This window comes from Suricata suricatta, chromosome 9 (assembly GCF_006229205.1).
Source record: "Suricata suricatta isolate VVHF042 chromosome 9, meerkat_22Aug2017_6uvM2_HiC, whole genome shotgun sequence".
NCBI classification, from domain to species: Eukaryota; Metazoa; Chordata; class Mammalia; order Carnivora; family Herpestidae; genus Suricata; species Suricata suricatta.
Window position 1 is genome coordinate 92442755 of NC_043708.1, and position 24577 is coordinate 92467331.

The window sequence follows — 24577 nt, forward strand, 5'->3', positions numbered from 1 at the left end:
TCTTGATCCACTCATCAGGTTTCTTTTAAACATGTATGATCTTTCTATTATCCACTCAGACACCTCTTTGAGTCTTGTTAGAAAAGTCAGCACAGGTCAATTTCAAAGGGAAAGAGAGTGTAGAAACAAACATAATAGGATAATCGTATAGCGATAAGGCACCTTTGGTGTGAAGATGCCCAGAATGAGCATAACTGTGGGACGTTAACTTTTGTAAAATGGGTGTAAATAGTTCTTAGCTTTGAGGGTATATGAAGATTAATTGGGATAATATAAGGCATTGAATATGGCATCTAGTTCTTACTTTATGTTCACTTAATGTCAGCTATTACTATTATAATAAAATATTTAAATAGTTAACATACTTGGTTATGTTTTAATTTATGAACTTCAAAATTTTCCACTGTCTCATGGTTATGTTTTTATTATACAGATCTATATAAAAATATGTTATTATCTTTGAGATTTGCAAGTCGGGAGATTATTTTTTCTATACTACTTTTGTTTATAATAGCTTTGTATATACCTAAGCTTATCATATTATAATTCATTACTTTGCGTTTGTATGTTTGTATAACAATTAATTTTATAATATGTCAGACATATTATATGTCTCATGTCAGGGACTCAGAATTACGCATGCTGACAAGCCTTGATGACTTGAATAGCCTTTTGAAAAAAGACATGTCAACACTTTTTCCCCATTTCTACACTTTTCTACCATTTTATAATATAACAGAGTAAGTCAAGGCATAATTTCTACTTATTGAAAATCAGTTTGCTGATGATGGGCCACTCTTCTCCTCAAACTTTGTCCAGTCAAAATGTCCAAGAAATGGGGCACCTGGGTGGCTCAATCAGTTAAGCATCTGACTTTGGCTCAGGTCATGATCTCACAGTTTGTGGGTTTGAGCCCTATGTCTGGCTCTGTGCTGACAGCTCAGGGCCTGGAGCCGGCTTCAGATTCTGTGTCTCCCTCTCTCTCTCTGACCCTCCCCTGCTCATGCTGTCTCTCAAAAAAAAAAAAAAAAATAGTATTGTCCAAGAAACAGTTTTGGTGGCGAGGTGAGTGAAACATATCTAAGGTCCTGATTTATGTATGTCCTGATTTATTAGTATGAACTTTACAAAGGTTATTAAGCATTAAATAGTTTGGGCAACCTTTTCTCTACTAATAATGACATTACTATATTAGTAATATAGTAGTAATGCAGACAAATTCCCGTCATCATTTTAGTAGATGACTTCTGGTCATCTTTTTTTTTTGAATACCCAGAGAATCTGGGAAGAAGTATGTATCTACAGCATCTCTGAAAAGCCGTGTTGTAAGAAAAGATGTGGTGCAGAACCAGCAATTGACTTTTTTAACTTAAAATGGTGCAAATTTATGATCTTACCATTGGTGAATGCCAGCCTTAGAAAAGGGCCAGGCCGCTGGTGGTAGACCTGGGCTGCAGGCTGTAACTTTGGGGCCCTCAAAAATGAGGACTTTATTTATTTTCACTTCTCACATCAAATATTATTGCTGTTTGCCTTGAAATACTTCCTCTTGGTATCAGTGATAGCCCTGTAAGAGCTGTGAGTACAGTGTATTTCCTGGTTTTTTGGGTGGACTCACAAGCAAAACTTTCAAGAGATAACTGCCTTTTTTTGCATGAGATTCAAGAGTTACTTTAATTTCCTTAAATCCAAAAGAGAGAGAGCCAAATGCTAGTTCACGTCTATAATATGCCCTTTCATAGAGCTGTTGGTAAAGCAATTAAATGCATAAATGAGAGAAATGATAGATCTTGGTTCCATTATTGCTATTTCATGCAGACAGAGTTATATTTCCCCAAGATTAGATTTTTATGACAAGATTTTTTTTTTTTTAGTCATAATACAGAACTGTTATTTGTCAAAGAAGTAATATTTGTTTTTGGCTGTTGGTGAAATCTCAGAGGAAAAATTTCCAGACTCCATTTTACTTTTAAGAAGTACATAAACCTGAAGAGTAAGTTTTTTCTTTCAAAATAGGTTTTGTTTTGACTTTGAAAACTTCAGACTTCCACAAAGCATTATAATGTTTGGAATGAGCATATAAAATATTTCAGAGTATTGGTATTTATCTTTTTTCATAACTCTGAGCAAAAATTCCTAGGGCAAGTCTGAGGATAGATTTTTTTTTTTTTTATCACTTTCAAACTGCCTGGCTACTGAAGTGTGGGGGAAATGCTTCAGGCCCCCTGCCCAGCCAAGGCTGGGTGTGCCCAAGGCCAGTGGAGACCCTCATTGTTGGTACAGTGGTTAACAAAAGAGATTCACAGAGTGCTGAACCCTGAAAGGGATTATCCAAATCAACGATATAATCCTGTCATTTCTCAAGTGGGAAACCGAGGTAAGGTGAGATGGAGGGACCTGTTAAGGTCATCTGATCAGCTAGTGTCAGGGTTATGATCCTGGCAGACTGATTTTTCTTGGTAATTTTCCAAGATCTTTTTTTACTTCACTTTTGATTTGCTTCTGTTCCAGTCCATTCCAGCTTGTCCCTGATCTTGACCTGGCTGCTGTTTTGGCCTCAATCCTGCCCTCTGGCTGTATTCACTGAGTGGGATTTCCCCACAGGAAACCTCGGCCTTCTCGGAGTCCTTTGGACTTGGACTTACTTCTCCAGAAGTCTTAGTTCTTGGAGGAACTCCTTCTCCAGCTGTTGGCCTTTCCTACCCCTGTGGCTCCTCCACCCCACCCCTGCGGCTGCCCCGCCCCACCACAGCGTTTGCAGGCACTACTGTCTGTCAGGCGTTGTGCTTTATAAAACAAGTTCACGAACTCCACACAACAGCCCTTTAATGTGGGTATTTTACCACCTTGCAGCCGAGGAATCAAAGCTCAGGAAACAAATCACATCCTCATCACCTGACAGTTTTAAGGGTAGACCAAGATTAAAATCCAGGAATATCCCGAGTCTCGTTCCGTGGCATTGCTCAGTTCGAATCAGAAATGCTTAAGGCTCAAATTTTGAGTGACAAATTGTTGTAGGTTGCGCTGCTTGGAGGGACTCTGACCCCCATTAATCTGCTCTGTGAAATATTTTTACGTATTAACGCCTGAGCCTTCTCTCTGTGGGCCTGTCTGATGCTAGAACTTCCTAGCTTTCTGATCTCAGAGCTCTGTCTTCCATATTCTGCCCTGTTAGATGTTTTGGATGTGGGAACGGGAGTAGTTAAATGTTACTCTGTTGGCTGAAACAGTAATTTCCTGCCTGACACGCCAGCTGAAAATAGACCCTCCAAGTGGCAAGATCACAGAATGCCCTGATATGTTTGATGAAATGCTATTGTACATTCCACCTGCTTCCCTACCTCCCACTTCTGCAACTTAAGGGACAAACTCCTTTTTTTTTTTTTTTTTAAACCATTTCACATTCACTGTCATGAAGGCATCATGGTCAGAAAGGGTCTTTGGCAGGACTGGTTCCAACAGCTACCAAAGGACTTCAGCTGCCTTTGCAAGTTGTATCTACCTTGTTGTAGCTCCCTAGATCTACAGATGCTTAGGACGCTCTCATGTGATAGCCTCACATTAAGTATTTCCAGGCAGGATACAGTACTGCATAAATAGAAATGGGGGGGGGGAATATTCATTGAGTGCTTATTATGTGCATAAAAGTATGCCATACATTTGCATGTGTATTGCTAATTGATCCCCACAATAAGTGTATGAAGTATGGAATTTATTTACATTAAAGGGCTTATTCAAGATCACATAACTAGCATTTGGATGGTACCATTGGCACTTGAATCTAGAGGAGTCTGACCTTATGTGTATTACGAGGCTACCCTAGATGCTCCAGAAGCCGGGGCCCAGGCCCCTGTCATCCTCCCCGCCATTACTCTCACCCTTTGTGCGTTAGACAGGGACCCTGACTTCAGAAATTCTAATAATCTTCATTAACCTTTGAAATTTATAATTCCATTTACCAAAGAATGGGATGTACGTTGTTAGAGACCAAATTCTAAGTCTGTCATTCTCATTTTCCCCACCCCACTCAGCAGCTGGACAGCTTTTGGTGAAGAATGATTCTCCTTATTGCAGTGTGTCCCTTCCGCCTTGGCAAAGACCCAGCGCATTCTTCCACCTGATAGTTTGATGAAAAACCAAGGTAATATCCGTTTTGTCTATATGTTGAGTTCCCTAATAGAGAAAAATCCAACTGACCTGTGTAGCTGACTAATTCTTCTTTTTCTGGATTTATAGTTGCAAACCTGAATTTGAAAAGAAAGTCAATGTATTCTTAACCATTGGGCATTCACTTGCTCGCTCTTTCTTTCTTTCTTTCTTTCTTTCTCTCCTCTCCTCTCCTCTCCTCTCTTCTCCTTTCCCTCCCTCACTCCCTGCTTTTTTTTCTTTCTCTTTCTTTCTTTCTGTCTGTCTGTCTCTTTCTCTCCTCCTCCCCAGCCCCTTCTGCTTTCATCTCCTATGGCCAACTCTACCCAATTCAGCAACACCTTAGCCTCATACATGGACAGTATGCACTGAGTCTTCTTTTTAAAAGACATTCCTTCCTATGAGGCCAAAGACAGATTATTTATTTAATATTATGTTTACAATTCAGGTCACCTTTTTAAACTTAAATTTCTTTCTTTTTTTCCTGAAAAATAAGGAGATTAAACAAAATAGTTTAATATTCAATGTTTGTCAAACTGGTTAAAATGAAAGAATCTTTTAAGATAAGTAGTGCTTTTTAAAAATATTTATTTTAGAGAGAGAGAGTGAGCAAGCGAGTGGCGGGGGGTAGAGAGAAGAGGGAGACAGAGAATCTGAAGCAGGCTTCAGGATCTGAGCTGTCAGCCCAGAGCTTGATGCAGGGCTCGAACCCACAAACCCTGAGCTGGAGTCAGATGCTTAACCAGCTGAGCTACCCAGGGGTCCCATGAAATGAATGAATCTTAATGAGCATTTTTTATTTATCCTGCGTAAGGTTTAGCAGTGGGCCTCACCAGACACAAATGACTTCTGTCCAGAGCTGCAAGGCAGGGATTTGTTGCCATTTCTCTCTAATTCTATCAATGCAGAGCCTTCTTCTTCCCACCTCCTCCTTACGGATGCTTCATTCTTACTCTAGGTCTCTTAATTGTTTCTCAGGCACCCACTAGTTTCCTCTCCCTCTGTCTTTAGGGTCTTACTAGGCAGGGGTGTCTGTCCCCAATTTTCCCTGACTCCCCAACTAAGACTGGTCCTGTCTGTGCTTGTTACAGATTTCATCAGACCATATTCAATTAAACAAATGTTTGTCTAGTGCCAATCTTCTACATGCCTGTGATGGATGCTGTGTTTTCATTCTAGGGATATAGTCTCACCAAGGAGCAAGTTTTGTAGAAAGAAAAGTCTAGAAATTTTGTTGTATTTATTTTTATTATTTTTTATTTTTTAATATAATTTATTGTTAAGTTAGTTAACATGTAGTGTATAGTGTCTGCACTTGGCTTCAGGAATCAATTCCCATGATTCATTGCCTACATACAACACCCAGTACTCATCCCAATAAGTGTCCTCCTCAATGCCCATCACCCATTTTTCTCTCACTCCCTCCATCAACCCTCAGTTTGCTTTCTGTATTAAGAGTCTCTTATGGTTTGCCTCCCTCTCTGTTTGAAACTCTTTTTTCACCCTTCCCTTCCCCCATGGTCTTCTGTTAAGTTTCTTAAACTTCACATATGAATGAAAACATATGGTATCTATCTTTCTCTGACTGACTTATTTCACTTAGCAAAGTACCCTCCATTTCCATCTACGTTGTTGCAAATGGCAGGATTTCATTCTTTCTCATTGCCAAGTAGTATTCCATCATGTGTGCATATATATATATATATATATATATATATATATATATATATACACACATATATATATCACATCTTTATTCATCACTCTCCCTTTTTAAAGGACTTTTGTATTTTTTTCAATATTTAAATAAAAATATGATTTTAAAAATAAGCTTTTTTCTATATTTGTAAAAATCTTGATAAGAAAATATATATATATGTATGACATGTTACATAGCTTCAGATTTTCAAAAAGGGAGAAATAATGTACTTATCTACTGGGTTCTTTATCTTATACATTGTTTTCAAGAGTATCCATGTCCTACTCATGAGGATTAGATTTTTTTTAATTTTTTTAAACATTTTGTTAATCTTTGAGAGATAGAGAAAGACAGTGTGATCAGGGGAGGGGCAGAGAGAGAAAGGGAGACACAGAATCTGAAGCAGGCTCCAGGCTCTGAGCTATCAGCACAAAGCTCGATGCGGGGCTTAAACCCACAAACCGTGAGATCATGACCTGAGCTGAAGTCTGATGCCCAACCCACTGAGCCACCCAGATGCCCCAGATTAGAATTTTTAAAACCCCCACTTTATAAGGAATTTGGTAAGTTATGGAGAAAAATCAGATTAGATAATTGAAGTTACTTATGAATTATGGAAGTATTAATACACTTTATGCTCATTAAAATAACACAGTAAAGGCAGCCTTTTAAATAAAGAGAAAGTCAGTTAATAGTTTACATATTTTAAATTAGTAGTAATGGACAACTTGCTCAAAGAAACTCATTTTAGAATTTTATTCCTCTGAGTTTTAATGAGATAGTTTTTAGTTTATTTAGTGTTGCTGTGTATTATGTGGGCTTATCCTCCTGAATTCGTATTTGTTTCAAAGGAAATTGGAGTGTAAGTGTTGATTCTTGCCTTCTAGGTCCCCACAGTGACTGCATAAACACAGAGTGATTAACGAATGAGATGAAACAAATAAATAAAACGCTAGGGATTCTTTAGCATAGCTTTGGAAATATTTCTCAGCCCTGATAGGTTATTCCTCTTTGTGTTCTTTTTATGACCAAAGCACATCCTAGAAGCTTCCCTTTCATAAGACCTCTTTTCTTTTTCTATTCAAAGATGTTTAAACACAGCCTTAAAGCTCGGTGTTAATTAATCTCCCTCAGATTTCTTTATATCTCATTGGAAGTATCCCAGCTCCTTCAGCCCTCCCACTGAATGTAACTTTTTGCATGAAAACATTGTTTAACTTGGAAATTTGGCTGGGAGTGTTGTGGGTGAACTGGAAATTTGGAAATTTCCTTTTTGGAATCCCACTTAACTCTTAACTTCCAGTGAAATTACTTTGGTACTTATCCTATTCATCTTCATCACATTGTAAGCTTGTCAAGTTCTGTATTCCCTCCTTTGTTTACCCAGCAGCATCTATCAGGGATCTTGCTGAGAGTGAAAACTCAACAAATATTTGCTGAAATGAGTTGCTGAGTTACTGTTTGGTGCCAATATGTGAGCAGTGGAAAGTTAATATTTATTGCTCAAAATAGAATGCCCTTCGTCTAATGTGCAATTGTTTCCTTGCAACTTTATCATATGTGAGATTGGACCATATTAAATTGCTGTTTTAGTGTTCAAAATTGACAAAGGTTGAAAATATTGACAATTTCATATAGTTCAATTGATATTATTAATTTATTTTCAAATGTTTCAGAAGCACTTGTATAGCTTTTGGACACTCAGATGGCACCCATTAATATTTCAGATCCCAAGAAGGTTTTTATAAATCTAACTTGTGATGAGTCAGTCCACTCTATCTGAATACTCTCCATTTTTTCCCTTTAGTTTTTTTTTTCCAAACACATTCTATCTTTTTATAGTGATAAAGCTAATTAGTTCTCAAATTTTCAAAAGCATTTAGAATTTTATGTGAATAGAAGCATTTTTTTTTCCTGAGGAGTTTCAAAATCATTGGTCTTTGTTTTGCTTTTCTTTTTATTCATAATTTTATTATTTAGAAAACAGTATTTGGAAAGAATGGATTTGTCACCATTCACTTATGGGTCCCCCCCTTATTTTTGCCTACAAAAAAAGGTATTTATGTGGAAAAAATATATAGTAATTGGGTTTTATGTGGAAAAAATATATAGGTAGTTGGGTTTTCTGCACCTATCTAGTGCAGCATGCAATCTGCTTTAGCAGTCCTAAGTTTCACATATCAAAAACTGAACTGATGTCCTGCTCCTCCTCAAAACCTTCCTTATGTCAACTAATGGCAACTTCATCATTACAATAGAACAGGCCAGAATGCATAGGATAACTACTAGGTCTTCTTGGCTTCATACTCCACATCCAATCAATCAGAAATTCCTTTTTGAGTTTATTTTTACTTCCCCTTCTCCCACTGTGGCTCAGACTACCATTATTTCTTATCTACACTACTAAAATGGCCACCAAAAAAATTCTCCTTGCTTCTATTCTTTTTCTTTCATTTTCTATTTTCAAAGAGTATTAAAAATAACACTTAAAACATGAGTCAAATCATCTTACTCTTCTGCCCAAAACCTTACCATGGTTCTCCGTTTCACTCTGAGAGAAAGCAAGAGACTTCACAAGGATCTGTAAGGCCCTGTGTGCTCTGCCTCCTCAGCCTATAACCATTCCCAATCCTACCCCATTGCCTCTCTGGCTTCCTCCCCTCTCTCATTCTGAGTCATCCACTTAATCTTCTTGCTGTCACTTGAACATACCAGGTACTTTCCAATCGAGAGAACAACCCAAACAAGTGCACTGCACATAAGCAGGTGCTCAATAAATATTTATTGAGTTAAGTTGAACTGAAGTTAGCTCACAGTTGGTAACTATTATGATACGATTTAGTACTTGGGATTACCGTCTTTCTTTTACTTGAGTTGTATCTCATAGTATCCTCCAACGCACAGGCTCCTTTCCTCTCGCAGTAATGTGGGCTTGGGAGAATTTCCATGGTATATTTTTGAGAGATAAATAAGATGTAGAAGAATATAAATGTCTTAATTATTCACATTATGGACAAGCATAGTGTTTAGAGAACTGACCAGTGTAAGAGGACTTTTCTAATTCTGCGAAATGATTTGGCATAATTTCCAATTGCCCGTGGTCACATCAGAGATTTATAAGGAAGTTGTCTCCAGGATACCACTTGCCTAATTTAAATTTAGTGGAGAATGAGAAAGATAAATTGTTAGATAAATGCATAGCTGCAAGCTTTAATTTTTATAATTTATTTACAAACAAATACAAATGATAGTATTGGCAAGTAGCCTGAATAGTTAAGACCTTTATTCTGATCATAAATTGTACCACTGTTTACAAAGATGTGCAAATAGTTGTCTAACTTTTTTGAGATGACATTTCATAGCAATAAGTCATTTTGTTTTTCAAAGGAATTATACAGTGAAACATCTTCATGGACTCTCTGATGGCCGAAGTAAGAATATATGTTTATTTTTGATTCTGCTTACAATACTTCACATGGAACATTAAATTTCTTTATTTAGGAAATTAGTGTTCCCTGAGGACAATATGAGTAATATGCAGAAATGCATTTCTTTTGAAGTTTTTATTGTGTTGAGCAACAATTTGTTTATAATAACTATATTTTAATTATTAGGACATATTCCAAATAAGGTTAACAAATTTGTATTCATTTTTTATTAAAAATTTTCATTTATAGCATAAAAGATTTTGTTTTTTTAAATACTATCTCTATTAGGCTCAAGCAAGATTTCTGTACCACAGTTAAGAATATTATTTGTAGCTAAAATATTTGGTAAAGAGCTTTTGAATTTTTAAATAAAATTTGCCAGAAAACACATCTAATTCTATATCTTATTTTTTTAGAATAGTGGGTATTTTGTAGGCTTCAGGAAACTTTGAGGATTTAATGATTTTTGAGAAAAGTTAAAATATAGGCATTAATCTTATTTAAGTGGATGCCATACATGCCAAGATTTTAAAATTACAACAAAAAGGTTGGTGTATTGATTTAAATGCACCCTAAGTAAGGTTTAAGAGGCCCATTTAGGAATTGTGGTTAGAAAAAGTAATGAAATTTGATAAAGTTCAGGTGCTATAATGCCTCGTATGATACATGACTGATCAACCTCTGGTTTTAAGTTTGACATGTAAATAGCTTCGAAGTCATTACTCTCCATGCTCACAAGAGAAAGGTTGAACACAGTGCAAATAAATGGCTGTTTTTGGATTCATCAGATAATTTAGTTTGTAGGACAAACCACACCCTGAAATCCACAGGTACAAGTGAAAACAGAAAATCACAGAAGCAATCTGTTTGGGACAGAAGCTACTGGAGCCATAACCTTCTATCCTACCACTTTCTCCTGGGGAAGATCCAAGAAGAGTCCTCTTTGCACAGTGAGGGGAAAGTGACCATTTTGAAATATACCCACAGGTAAGAAACACTTGTGAAGGTCACAGCCGAAGGACACAGGCCCATTAAAAGTCTGAGACTGAATCATAAAACTACAGAAGACCTTTCCTCCCAACTTGATTTATGGATTCAGCACAATCCCAATAAAAATCCCTATTTTGTGGATATTTATGAACTGACGTTTATATTTATATGGAAAGGCAAAAGGCCTAGAATAGCCAACAGAAGATTGAGGAAGAATGAAGTTGGAAGACTGATGTTACTTGACTTCAAGACTTACTTATCCCAATACTACACTACAGTAATCAAGACAGTGCAGTATCAAGATAACAATAGACACAAAGGTCAATAGAAGACCATGTATGAGAAAATTAGGTGGCCTTGAGTTTGGGGATGGGTTTTTAGATACAGCACCAAAAGCACAATCCATGAAAGAAAAATATTAATAAGTTGAATATTATTGTAATTCAAAACTGCTATGTTAAAAGACACAACTAACAAATTAAACTAATAAGTCACAGACTATCATAAAATATTTTAAGATATGCATCTTATGAAGAAGTTGTATCCAAAACCTTATAGAATTTCTAAAACTCAAAACACAAAACAAAAACCAGCACACTTAAAGAAAGATCTAAAAGATCTCAACAAACATCTCACCAAAGAAGATATACAGATAGCAATTAAGCATACAAAAAGATTATCAACATCATTCCTCACTAGTGAATGTAAATTAAAGCAATAATCAGATATCACTAAGCACCTATTAAAATGAAATTCCCCAAACTGACAATCTCAGATGCTAGTAAGGATGCAGACAACTGGAACTCTCATTTATTGCCAGTAGGAATGCAAAGATCTTACAGCTACTTTAGAGTCTAGGTGGCTGTGGGTTGGGTGTCCGACTTTGGACCAGGTTATGATCTCATGCCTCATGAGTTCGAGCCCCCCATCAGGTTCTGTGCTGACAGCTTGGAGCCTGGAGCCTGCCTTAGATTCTGTTCCAGTCTCTCTGGCCCACCCGCTTGTGCACTGTCTCTCTCCTCTCTCTCAAATATAAACAAACATAAAATAATCCTAATAATAAAATGCAGGCTGTTTCTTACAAAGCTAAACATTGTCTTAGGATAACCCAGTAATTGTGCTCCTTGTATTTTCCAATTGAAGTGAAAACTTATATCCACCCAAAAACCTACAGGTAAATGTTTACAGCATCTTTGCTAATAATCACCAAAAATTGATGACAATCAAGATACCCTTCAGTTAGGTAAGTGTATAAAGAAATTCTGCCAAATTCCTACTATAAAATGTTATTTAAAAATGTTTAAGCTATCAAGCCATGCAGAGATGTGGATAAACTTTTAATGCAATTCAAAGTGAAATAAGCTAATTTTAATAGTCTATATACTGTAAGATTCTAATTATATTACATTCTGAAAAACTATAGAAAAAAAAGGTTCAGGAAGAGACAGGATGAGTAGATGACGTTAGGTTTGTTTTCTGGTTTTAAACCCTAAATCTATTCATGTGTGATGCTATAATGGTGGAGTTGTGAGATTATGCATCTGTTAAAATCCATAGACCTTAATAATACTAAGAGTGCACTTTAATATAATGGGCAAATTCTTTTTATTAACAAATCACTTAGAAGGTCATGGGATTTCAGGAAGCAATGTGGACTGTGACAAAAGAATAGAAACTTATCATAAATGTATAAAACAATCTCTCTTATGGGGATGGGGGAAAGGTGCTAAGACAAGTAAATTTGGAAATGAGTGGCATCTAACACCAAAGACATAAGGAAAAAATACATAAGCACTGTACTCTTATCAAAGTTTTTTTCCCCCCATCAAATTCAGTTTAACAAATATGATATTGCTCTATCTGTATATTGGAATTGAATGTGAAGGAATGGTAGGTGAAGGAAGCCAAGTTTCACTGTTGGGTTGGCAACTTAAAGATAACTAAAGAGAGGAGGCTGGAATGATCCATATGGTAATGGATAAGAGCTGGAGACATTAGTAAGAATTTATGCGCAGGCAATTATGTATGGAAAGACTGTAGATCTGTGTATGTAGGTCTGCCAGCTGAGAGGGCCTAAAAACAGAAAAGGCAGCCTAGCACTAATTAATACATCTAACACCCAATTTTGATTTCTTTTTCATTAAATGTTTTATTTTATTTTTGAGAGAGAGAGAGACAGAGTGCAAACAGGGGAGGGGCAGAGAGAGGAGACACAGAATCTGAAGCAGGCTTCAAGATCTGAGCTGTCAGCACAGAGCCCAATGCGGGCTTGAACCTACCAACTGCGAGATCATGACCTGAGTCCGATGCTTAACTGACTGAGCCACCCAGGCGCTGCCCCACCCCCACCCCGCCCAATCTTGAATTCTAGTACCATTCAGGTAGAAATACTTGATATTTTCTAATACCAAAACTCCTTGAAGAAATAGCTATTTCTAGGACTAGAGAAGGAAATATTCAGGATGAGTTTGAAGTTCATCTTTATAGTTCTAGAATGTAAAGGAGTACTCAAAGACACACAAACAAAAAAGTAGCAAACCCAAACCCACATTCATAGGGGGATGCAAAGGGACATAGGAGCCAACTAAAAGATCTCCTAAGTGGGCAAAGCTAGAAAAAATTGACAACAAAATAAAATATTATTTGATTATAACCCAAAGTATAAAGCATCTATGAGTTTATACTGATATAAGTAAATAATTGAATAAATTAATAAATGGGAGAAAAAAGACAAATCCCTACTGCAGAAATTTTATAAATAATTTGTGAAGATGCTCCACCCTAAAGGAGAGGCAGTGAAATTGTCTATTCCTGAAGTATGGCTGTGCATATGGCTGTCACATTCTTACAAAGAATACAATATCTTAGAAAGTGAGAGGGGGAATAACCTTACAGTGGAGAAAACTAATAAACACTATTTGAGCCAAATGATCAAGTTCAACATCACCTGTCATAAATCAAATTGATAGTACGTATCTTTGTTATGATATGATGAAATTGACACTGTACCTCTGATTTCTCTCTGAAAATGCATACCTCTAGTCTAATCATGAGGAAAACATCAACAAATTGCAATATGAGAACTCTGTATGATCTCAGTTTTCTAAATCTAAAACTGTTACAAGCTAAAATGAAGTTTAGTTAAAACTTGACTACATTTTAAAATGCCCAATATACGCCACATTCTTATAATCCTTTGTTATTTAATATGGTTATTTTTCACTCTTTTCTGTACTGTATTATATTGTTAATTATAATGCTTCCAAATTAAGTATGTAAAATTATCCAGGGAGCATTTTCATGAATAAAGCCTTTTTCTCTTATTAGGATTATTTCTTTAAGGTATTTCCTTAGAAATGAAATTATCAAGTCAACAGTTAATGTCTTTGTCCTTTGAAAGATAGATTGTAGAAGATTTAGGCATGATAAGATACCATTTAAATCTTAGAAGTAATAGAATATTCATAAATTGATAAAATAAAAACATTTTCCATAAACTACATTTTAGAATGCTTCTATAAACATAATTAAAATATACCCAGGCATAACTAAGCAGCATATCTAATAATACATACAATCCCTTGTAGATGAGATTTTTATTCTCCAGCTGTCTGTGAGATTAGAATGTGTACAGACAGCTGAAGAATGAATATTGCTCTTTGTGTTCCTCAGGAGTTTCTTAGGAGATATAGATGAAAAGGATTTACCCATCTCTGGATTCATTATATTATTATTAACATTTCCACTAGCTTTATAATGTCCACTCCAAATCCTTAAAAGTTTTGAGAAATCACTGTTCTTTGATGAGCACTGAAAGCATAAACTAAGACTAATGTTAATCTATTGTTTATTTTAATGTCTTTTACAAAATAGGGTTCTTGTAAGATCCAAAGACATTGAGAATGTTTGGGTCTGAGGGCACCTGGCTGGCGCAGTCTGTTAAGCGTCTGACTTTGTCGTGATCTCGCATTTGTGAGTTCAAGCCCTGCATCAGGCTCTGCAGCAGAGCCTGGAACCTACTTGGGCTTCTGTGTCTCCCTCTCTTGCCACCCCTCCCCTGCTCATACTCTGTCTTTCTCTGTCTCAAAAATAAATGAACATTAAAAAAATTTTTTTTAAAGAATGTTTGAGTCTGAAGGTGAGCTTGAGGCCATTTCATTCAGTGTTTTTCAACTTTCAACATTTTTTAGAAGTTCTTGCAAAGATCTTCTGCAGATATCTTATTTGCTTTTTACTTAAAAGTGCATCCAAAACAAATTAAGTTAGTAAATAGAACACTACATGAACCTAAATATGTTCATGTCCCATGTGACAGATTAGTCACCATCATCAAGTTAATTTGAGTTGCCAATGTTTTAGGCTTTTGTGGAGCCAGAGAACGCTACTCCGGTCACCTACAGGAATATATCTGCATATCTTATAAACATATTGTAGATTGAAGAGCACATAAAGTACTATCATTTCATTTTGTAATAAGAGAGAGAAATATACGTGTCAAGCCCAACTAAGTGACAGTCTAGATCTAATAGTGAATTGCGTTTTATTTCATTGTAGTTCTTTCATACAGCAAAGTTGGTTGCTAGTTTGTTCATCTGGTTCTGTTTAGTAGAAGATTTCTCTGATCTTTCATGGATTTTTTTCCACAAGTATCCCTTGCAAATAATTGTATATAAATCAATATTTTACTCTTTTTTAATGTTTATGTAGTTTTGAGAGAGGGAGAGAGAGACAGAGCACAAATGGGGGAGGGGCTGAGAGAGAGAGACACACACACAGACAGACAGACAGACAGACAGACAGAGAGAAACAGGCTCCAGGCCCTGCACTGTCAGCACAGAGGCCAATGCAGGGCTTGAACTCAGAAAGACCTGAGCTGAAGTCGGACTCTTAACCGACTGAGCCACCCAGGTGCCCCAATACTTTACTCTTAATGCTGGATCTCAGTATGAATATTGTTTTGCAATATTCAATATTATTATTATTACAAGAGTACTTTGGATGCTGAAGTAGACATACATTTGTCCTATAAGCACTATGGCATACTAGTTACTTATTCAATTTCTACTCAGTCCTTTTTTCTTAAATGAACCAGGTCAGGGCAACTGAATATTTTTCAGCAGAGACACTCAATCAGCTGAAAAATATTCATGTTTCCTACCCTCCCTAAAGGTGAAAGGGGTTTCTGCTGGGGATTTTGATGGAAGTCACTTTCCTAATGCAGACACTGCTCTGCATCCCATCTTTCTTTGCTATGCCTGGAACCTGAAGGTGAGATAGCTTTTTTGCATGATGACCGTAAGCATAAAAGCTTTACCCTGAGGACATGAGTAGAAACACTGAAAGTACCCAGGACTTGGGTGACATCATTAAACTGTTCCACCAGTCCTAAACTGCCTACCTCCTAATTTCTTGTTAAATGGGAAAGAGAAACTTTATTTGAAAAGTTGAATAATTAATTTGTTTGGTCTTTGTTACATGTAATTACTTGAAAACTATGAAAATTACTGATGGAGTTCAGTCTCCTCATTTTGTAGAGAAAGTAACTAAGCCTTACTCCCCTTCTTCACTTTGTAACCCTTTATCCAATGTTATTCTTCTTGTTGTCTAAAATCAGATGAAATTGCCTGTAAATAATAGATATTATATATAATAAATATAATATAAATTGTATGCATATATAGAATATATATAATAAATATAATATAAATTATGTGTGTATATATATATATAAAATATATTAACTGCCTGTCTTCCATACTAAAATGTAAGTTCCATGACATTGAGGACTTAATCTTTCTTGTTCATTGCTGTATCCCTAGCACCTAGAACAATGTTTCACATAACAGAGACACTCAATGATCCCTGAGTAAATGAATGAATCAGTAAGACCTCAGAGGGGAACCATGATTAGATCAAGAAGTAAAATTGAAATTAAAATCCAATCTCCTGATAACCCGCTCAGTAATCCCTTATTGTAATACTTGATGCCGTGGGGCTCTTTGAAGTCCTTGGATAGCAATGATAATTCTATACACAGATACACAAATTTAAATAAAACCATATTACAATTCATTTGAATCTATTCTTCATGTCATCAAACTCTTGTAACATTTCTTCAGACGTGTCCCTCATATAATGCTATTTTTGCCACTTTTCCTGAATTTCCTTGACTAGAAGGTCTAGTCAAGGGCTCTAGTCAAAGGGCTCTATACACAGATCCCTTTCTTTGAAATCACAATACACATTAGCATATTAAAGATTCTGATATGTATATAATAATAATAAAAAGTCTGTTTAACTTTACCTTAACACTTTCCTGATTTATTTTCTTTCTGAATGCCCTGCCTATCTTTATTTTGTGGCTAACCTTACTAAAAACTTCAAGGAATTAATGTTACACTTTAAAAACTATGGGTCTTGACCACTGTAGTTGTAGTTGGGTATTTTATGTCCTACAATTGCTTATGATAAAAACTTTGATGAGGGGCACCTGGGTGGCTAAGTTGGTTAAGTGTCTGATGTTGGCTTAGGTCATGATCTCATAGTTGGTGAGTTCGAGCCCTATGTTGGACTCTGTACTGACAGCTCAGAGCCTAGAGACTACTTCGGATTTTGTGTCTCTCCTCTCTCTGCCCCTTCCCTGCTAATGCTCTATCTGTCTGTCTCTCTCACTCAAAAATAAATAAACATTAAAAAAATTAAAAACAGGGTACCTGGGTGGTTCATTCAGTTAAGCATCCAACTTCAGCTCAGGCTCAGGTCGCTCATGATCTCACAGTACATGAGTTCAAGCACTGCGTCCAACTCTGTGCTGACAGCTCAGAGCCTGGAGCCTGGTCCAGATTCTGTTTCTCTCTTTGCCCCTTCCCTACTCACCCTCTGTCCCCTTCTCTTTCAAAAATAAATAAACATTAAATTTTTTTTAACTTTGACGTGCACTGGTATCTGAGGATACATTTTTAATTTCCCTTTCTTCTTATGTTCCATATCCAATCTATTAATAAGTGCTATGAGTACTTCTTCCAAAATATATTCAAGCCTGACAACTTGAAACCGCCTGTACTGGTAAACCCTGACCTGAGGTTTCTTCTGTTTTATTCTATTGCCTGTCGCCCTTCTTATGGGTCTCCTGAGTCCATTCTTGTCCTTTCATGTCCCTTCCTCATATAACCAAAGTAGTCTTTCCAAAGAGTAAGTCTTATTATATCATTCTGCTGCTTGAGCTCTTCAGTGGCTTCAGAGGTCCATGAGAAGAGTGTCTAAGTCCTCACCATGACCAGCAAGTCCCTACAGAATCTCGTTCCTGCTTATCTCTCTGACCATATCTCCGTCCTAATGTAATTACTATCTACATTTCTGCAGCCTTTTTTTTTTGGTTTGTTTGTTTTCTCTTTCAGTCCCTTTAATACACCATGCTTATTTTCTCTTGGGGCCTTTGTGCTTGTTATTTCTTCTAACTCTAATATTCTTCTCATGTACTGTCTCATGGTCATCACTGAACACTCAAATCAATGGTGCTTCTCAAAGAGGTCTCCTGTGATCACATTAACGTCAGTAGGATCCTGTGCATGCAAGTCCCTTTATTCTCTTGCACTGCTGTACCTACTTCTATACATGTTCACTATCTATGTTCATTTGAATATATCTTTGAGGTCAAGAAATTTGATTATTGTGTATCCCCAGTGACTAACAAAGAACCTCTCATAACAAGTGCTCTATAAGAACTTGTTTACTGTGAATAAATATGGGTTGTTATGCTTAATTCTTATCTTTCTCTAATCTCTTCCTTCAAATCACTTTTCTTCCAAACGAAACCTCTCTAAACCTTGACTTCTTGTGTTCAAGAGAACAAAAAGCTTCCTCAAAGAATCAAGTTCCAAATTCCTCTTCCTGAATTTCAGAATACTAACTTCCTTAACCCACTTATATGAACTTTTTAGTCACTCTTCCCCAAAATGAACTCTGGCCATAACACTAATTCCCCTGTCCCTGAGAAAGTCTCTTTTCAGTTTCTCATCTTTGCTATTTCCCTCACATTAGGGATTCTCACCCAATTCCACATGGTTCAAGATCCCTTCTTTCCTAAGCATACTCTAGACTATAGAAAGCTCTTTGTTTTCTGCCATATGTAACTTATTTTTTATATTGTCATGAGGTTGCGATAACATATCCTTATCCTGTTTTGTTTATCTGTGGATAATCCCCTGAAAGTAAAGATTGAATCTGAATATTAAATTGTCCACTTTACCTCCTAGCTCGATGTTCCACAGGTAATGTATCTATTTGATTCTAGTTTCACTAGAAATGGTGACAGAAAAATATTTATTTACTGTAAACCCTTATTTACTATAAAATATACATCTAAGAAAGCAAGGGTGATGAACAAAAGGCAACTGACATTTAATCTCATTGTCAGGAAAACAGTGGAGTTTAATGGTGAGGATTGTGGGTAACTGTAGTAACACAGCACATGTCCAGGGGGCTATAATTACATAAATATGGAGGCCCACTGTTTACTGACTTCCATTTTATTTTTTTCAAGAAGAACCAGAAATGCATATCTTTTATCTTAAATCATGCAATTTTTAAATGTTTAACATATCTGAGGCTCACAGTTACAATCTTCATTTTATACTTCTGCAATGCTGACTCAGAGAATGTCCAATATTGTTGATTAGCTGAATTCCAGGAGTCCGCAATTTATTTTGCCCACTTTATCTTCATTTTTATTTTCATTTAGCTATTCCCCTTGTTCCTTCTCTCCCGCACTATTCTTAACAATTTACGAAAGATTTAAAAATGATACATATTTTCTGATAATGAAGGTAATTTACATTTCTAGAAAACTTAGGAAATACTGGAAAGTATTAACAAAAATATAAGAATAATTCTACAGATTGCTATCTTTGTATTAATTTTCTTTTTATATTTAATCTATGGCATATTAATTAACATAAACACTGCATTTATTTTTCATAAAACAAATTCTCAATGAAATTAAAAACGTGATACACATTATTTAAATGTCTGCATAGATTTCTATTGTGTGGACATACCATATTTAATTATGTAATTAATAATTTTATTTATTAATTGATTATTAATTAATTATTATTCATTTGCTTATAGAGCTACATCTCTATCATTGGACAATTAGATTATTTCCAGTTTTTATCCTGATAATGAGTAATTTGCAGGGAACATTTTTGTACATAAACTGTATTTTGAGTTATTTTATTAGAAGTGAAGCTAATAGATCTCAACATATGAATATTTTTGAGGTCAAATTGATTTCCAAAAACATTTTGCCAATTTGCAATGCTGAACGTGATTTGAGAGTGTATATTTTATTGTATCCAGAACATTTGGATAATCTCTTTAAACAAAAAAAGAAAAATCTTAAGGCAATTGATGATTTTATGTCTGTATCCTTTCCTTGGGTCTTCTCTTTTGCTACTGACTCATTTCAGCAGATGAGCTTTATTCCTATTTAAAATGAAAATTGAGGATTCTTATCTCTGTCTACAGTTATCCATATTCAGTTTTATCCCTTTCCACTTGCCTCAATAAAAGAAAATTACTTTTTGTTTTCAGCAAATAATTCATCTTGTACTTTAGCATTTATGGCTTCCCATGTCCTCCAAGACCATGCTTTCAAGGCCATACCTCTGCCTTCAGTGTTTTCAGTATCTTCCTCTCTTGGGTTCTTTCCTCTTGCTTATTACAATACTTGAGTGTATTTTATTTAAAAAGCCTTTTGTAATACTCATTTTCCCTTCTAGTTGCACTCTTACTTTCTTTTCTTTTATGGCCAACTTTCTTTGGTCTTAACTCCCCACCTTTAATTTCTCCACTTCTAAGACTTTCCTGAAAACTGATGTCGTTACTCTTCTGGAACGAGTTTTGCTCAGATCACCAGTCATCGATTGTATGTAAATGCCATCTAGGTATACTCTTCTAGAGGTAGAAGAAGACAAACAGATCTAAGGAAGTCAAAGCCAAATATCAACCTCAACTGGATTGCCAGTTGTGGCCAAGGATTGATAGAAATGGGAGAGAAAGAAGACTAATATAGTCAGGAAGAACACTGAAGAAAGTAATAATAAGGACCTCACATGAGTTGTTTGAGGCAGCAGAAACCACTTGTAGTAGCAGGAAAACTAATTAGGGAGAGAAGAGACCAATGCAGTGACAGGCGACCAGAAAATAGCTGAGATGAACAAGCCTGAGTTATTTATTCACTCAGTTATTTAATTAACTCATATTAAACACTTCCTACAGGTTACGCACAGGGACCATAGTGTTTCAAGGGGTAGATAATTCATTGTCAAAATCAGTAGAAGCAAGAAATTTATAGTCTGCAAAAACTGCAGAGACAGTTTGATCAGGGGTCTTCAGGGGACTTACGGGATAAAGATGCATAGTGACTGTGGCATAAATGGATCTCAGTATCATCAACAACAAAGAAGGAAACTGAAACTCATTTTGGAATAATATAAAGCAGAGGAAGGAAATGCTGATATTAAAAGAAATAAGGAATTATAGGAAAGATAGAGGAAAAATCAGAATCAGTAGATGTTTCGAAGGTGGTAGTGATGAGGCTAGAATGCTGGGACATTTATTCTAATAAAAGTTCCTTTGGAAAATGCCAATAGAAATCACAGTCAATCTGAAGTTTTATTCTGTTTTAAATAAAGACTATATAATGCCAATACAATCATTTGTTTGCTTAAAAGTATTCTCTAATACAGGGGATAAAGTCTTCATAAAATATTCAAATAAGTTCTGTTGATATATAGATATTAGTTTCCATTTTGGAACTGTAAAGCTAATGCAGACTGCATTAGACATCAGATCAATTCAGATTCAAGATTTCTTTGACCCCAACAGATGTAACGCATTAGAATATCCTGGTATAAATAAAAGAGTCCAGACATATTGTTCTACATCACAAGATTTCTTGATGGAGCCTATCAAAATAAATCAGAAGCACATCCATCAAATGTCACTTGAAATATTTTAGAGTATAATCTCTCAAGATAAAATAATTTCCATTCTAATTAAGTTTTCTGAATTTGAAATCTGGCCAGCACAAGACAAATCTGATCAGAGTCTTCTTTGTTAATTTAAGATTGCAATGATATGTCCATGTGAAAGTGGATGGATGCAAGGCTGACCAGAGAATTTTCCTTTCTTCAGTCCCGTTGTTCCCAGCTAAGTTAACAGAGTGGCAATTCCCACCAATCACCAAGCTCTCACAATGGTCAGACTAGGTACCCTGCTGTCCAGTGACTCTGTTCTGTCACCTGAGAGCATGCTTAGGGAAGCAGGCAGTAGTCCTGATCTGGTGTTGGGAAACCGGAAGTTGAGGGGCTGCACTGAAGTCGAGGTCTTATGTGCAACCTACTTGGCTGTGAATGGGAAGGATTTACTGATGGAAGATCTCTCTGGGTGTGGGGTAATGAAAAAAGTTAGATAATGAAGTTTCAGTCTGAGATAGGGCGTATTTAGACCTCGGAAGCACATAAGAAAGGAAAGATAACATGAAGTAGAGATGACCTTGAGCAGTGATATAAAAGGTCAAAACAACCGTTTAACCTCCCTGGGTCTTTAACATGAGTATCCACATACCCAGTAATTCTTCATGGATTGGCTAACAGATTGATTGGTTTACTTGCCAAATGTGAACCTTACAATTATTATTTTAAATCTTGCGAGTTCAATAAGAAGACCTGTGTCTTGGGGAAACTGAATTTTCCTGCTGAGATGGTAGACCATACTTGGTTCTGTTTCTGGTTTGAAATAGTGAAATATTTATCAGACAACACTTTTAGGTATCACTTGAGGAATTTATGGAATCTTCGGTCTTCTTATTTGTAAATGATGTAGTGTTTAATATAGCCAAAAGAATTTATACAAATAAATGCACATTATAAAGCATAACAATCTGGGATACCAATATAATGAGAAATCTCATTTTAATTTTTATCCATATGAACTGTCCTCTTGCAATGTATAAATGAAAGAATATATCTTCATATAAGTATTTTCAACAAATAAACAAAACCATCCTTTCAGTGTTTGCTGGATTAAGTCTGTTTTGTTTGCCTTCAGGTCATTAGGGATATTACCACATTACTTTCACTAAGTAACATGCTATTTTATAGAATTCATAATATATTCATAAAATAGGTTATTCTAAGGTTTATAGAAGAATCTTAAAATCTTGAAATGTCACTTTTTTTTTCTTTTTCTGTTTGTTTACTTATTTATTCTGAACGAGAGAGAGACAGAGAGAGGGATAGAGGGGGAGAGAGCAGAGCTGGGGAGGGGCAGTAAGGGAGGGAGAGAAAGGACCCCAAGCAGACTCTGCACTGTCAGCACAGAGCCTCATGGGAGATTAAAATCACAAACCATGAGATCATGACCTGAGCTGAAATCAGGACTCAGTTGCTTAACAGACTTAGCCACCCACATGCTGCTCTCAGGTTCTTATTCTTAAAGCAAATGTTCTTCTCACTTACTTCAAATGATAGGATTGAGAAAAGACCCTATATTTTCATGGTTCTGAGCATAAATTTTGAATTAATCAGTTTGCTGGGTTTATGCCCTAGTTTTACTACTTGTTAGCTATCTTACCTTGGGCACATTACTGAACCTTTATGATGCCTCATTTTGTTCATATGAAGAGTAGTTATAATAGTAATTCCAACCTCTAAGTGTTGTGAGAATTAATGAAATGGGGAAAACATTAAAGCAGTAACCTATAGGGATGCCTGAGTGATTCTGGCAGTTAACTGTACGACTCTTGATTTCAGCTCAGGTCAAGATCTCATGGTCTTGAGATTGAGCCCCGTGTTGTAGGGCTCTGTGCTAGGCTTGGATTGCTTATGATTCTCTCTTCCTCTTTCTCTGCCTCTCCCCTGCTCATGCGCACAAGTGCAGACACACATGTACATGGCTCTCAAAAAAATAAATAAATAAAACAAAGCAAGACAAAAGAAAACAGTAACTTACATAGTAAGTGTTAGATGGTCTTATAAAAATCTCTCTAGGGGAAATAGGTATACCAGGGCCTTGGAACTGAGGTATGCCTGGAGTGGAAATCATTAGAGAAATGATTCATATGTGTTGGGCAATGAGTGTATGATACATGAAACTCCCTACTTCAGGGGAGAGAAATTAAAAATAGAGGGTGTGCTGCTGTACTTGACACATTAAGCCGATCAAAATCGCACATGTTATAATACGGTAACTGATGAGGGAGCATGTGACAAGCTGACAGCCCCTCCCCCCAGGTGGGATTTCCGTGCTATTCCTCGGGCACTCCTGGCTACCCACGAACAAAGGAAAGGGGAAAAACAAATGGCTAACTGATAGAGATCATAGTCCTGTAGTACCTGAGTCTCCATCTATTTACAAATATCTTAGTAAATCACAAGAAAAAGGCAATCTTATCAATAGCCTAATCTCCAGAAACCTACAGACTCCATTTCTTGGAGCCCAACATCACCCCTCTGTAGTGATGGGGGGAACACAGGCAGAAGGAAATGGCAGGATTAAATTTCCTTATCCCCTGCAGCCCATTGACAGATACTTGAGGCGGGTGGAGTAAAACATTTCTCTAGGAACTTCTTACTGTCTTAATGCTAATACTTTGCTAGAGGGAATAACAACCTTAGCTTGATAATAGCCAGGCCTTCAGTATCCTGTGAGTCTTCTCTAGATGAAAATCTCCTTGTAAATTTCCCCTGGAAAACCTCCCCCAATTCCATAATATATAAACAGTCTCTCCGGAATATCCCAGAGAAGCTTTTTTTGATGGATCCTGTCCATCTGCTTAAATAAGATCACCTTTTGGCACCAAAGACATCTTCAGGAGTTCTTTCTTGGCCATTGGCTCCGGACATCGTGAACCTCAGTGTTGTAAGGTTTAATAGATGGAGGCAGAGATGGGAGGACAAAGAGACCACGTTATGGAGCCAAGAAGGCCTTTATTGGGATCTGCAATTCCCGGGCGAGGTTCTGTGACTCTGGAGCAGGGAGTCAGGGAAGTCGCGCCTGATATGGGAGAGCAAGGTCTTTTATGGGTGCAGAAGTTCTGGGTTTGAGCTTAGGTGGGCTGATAGCCACGTAGGGTCTTCTTTGGACGGTGGCAGGATTCAATTGGCTGTTCGCTTCGGTGGGGAGGGGGATGCTGGAATTCCATGGTGAGGCATTCCAGTTTGAGACAGTCCAGATTGAGAGTGGGGGTCGTCAGTCCTGGTGGCGCCTGGATCTGTTATCTGGCCTGCAATAAAATGGCCGCTGGTGC

General features: G+C 36.6%; 1 long non-coding RNA gene across 1 annotated transcript in view; it reads left to right on the forward strand.

Annotated features, from left to right (window-relative positions):
- LOC115303024 overlaps positions 1–24577 on the forward strand; it is a 56643-nt gene that overhangs the window by 5927 nt on the left and 26139 nt on the right. The window contains exon 2 of the long non-coding RNA XR_003913772.1: positions 4032–4141. This is a non-coding gene — a long non-coding RNA (uncharacterized LOC115303024). The remainder of the gene's footprint in view (positions 1–4031; positions 4142–24577) is intronic.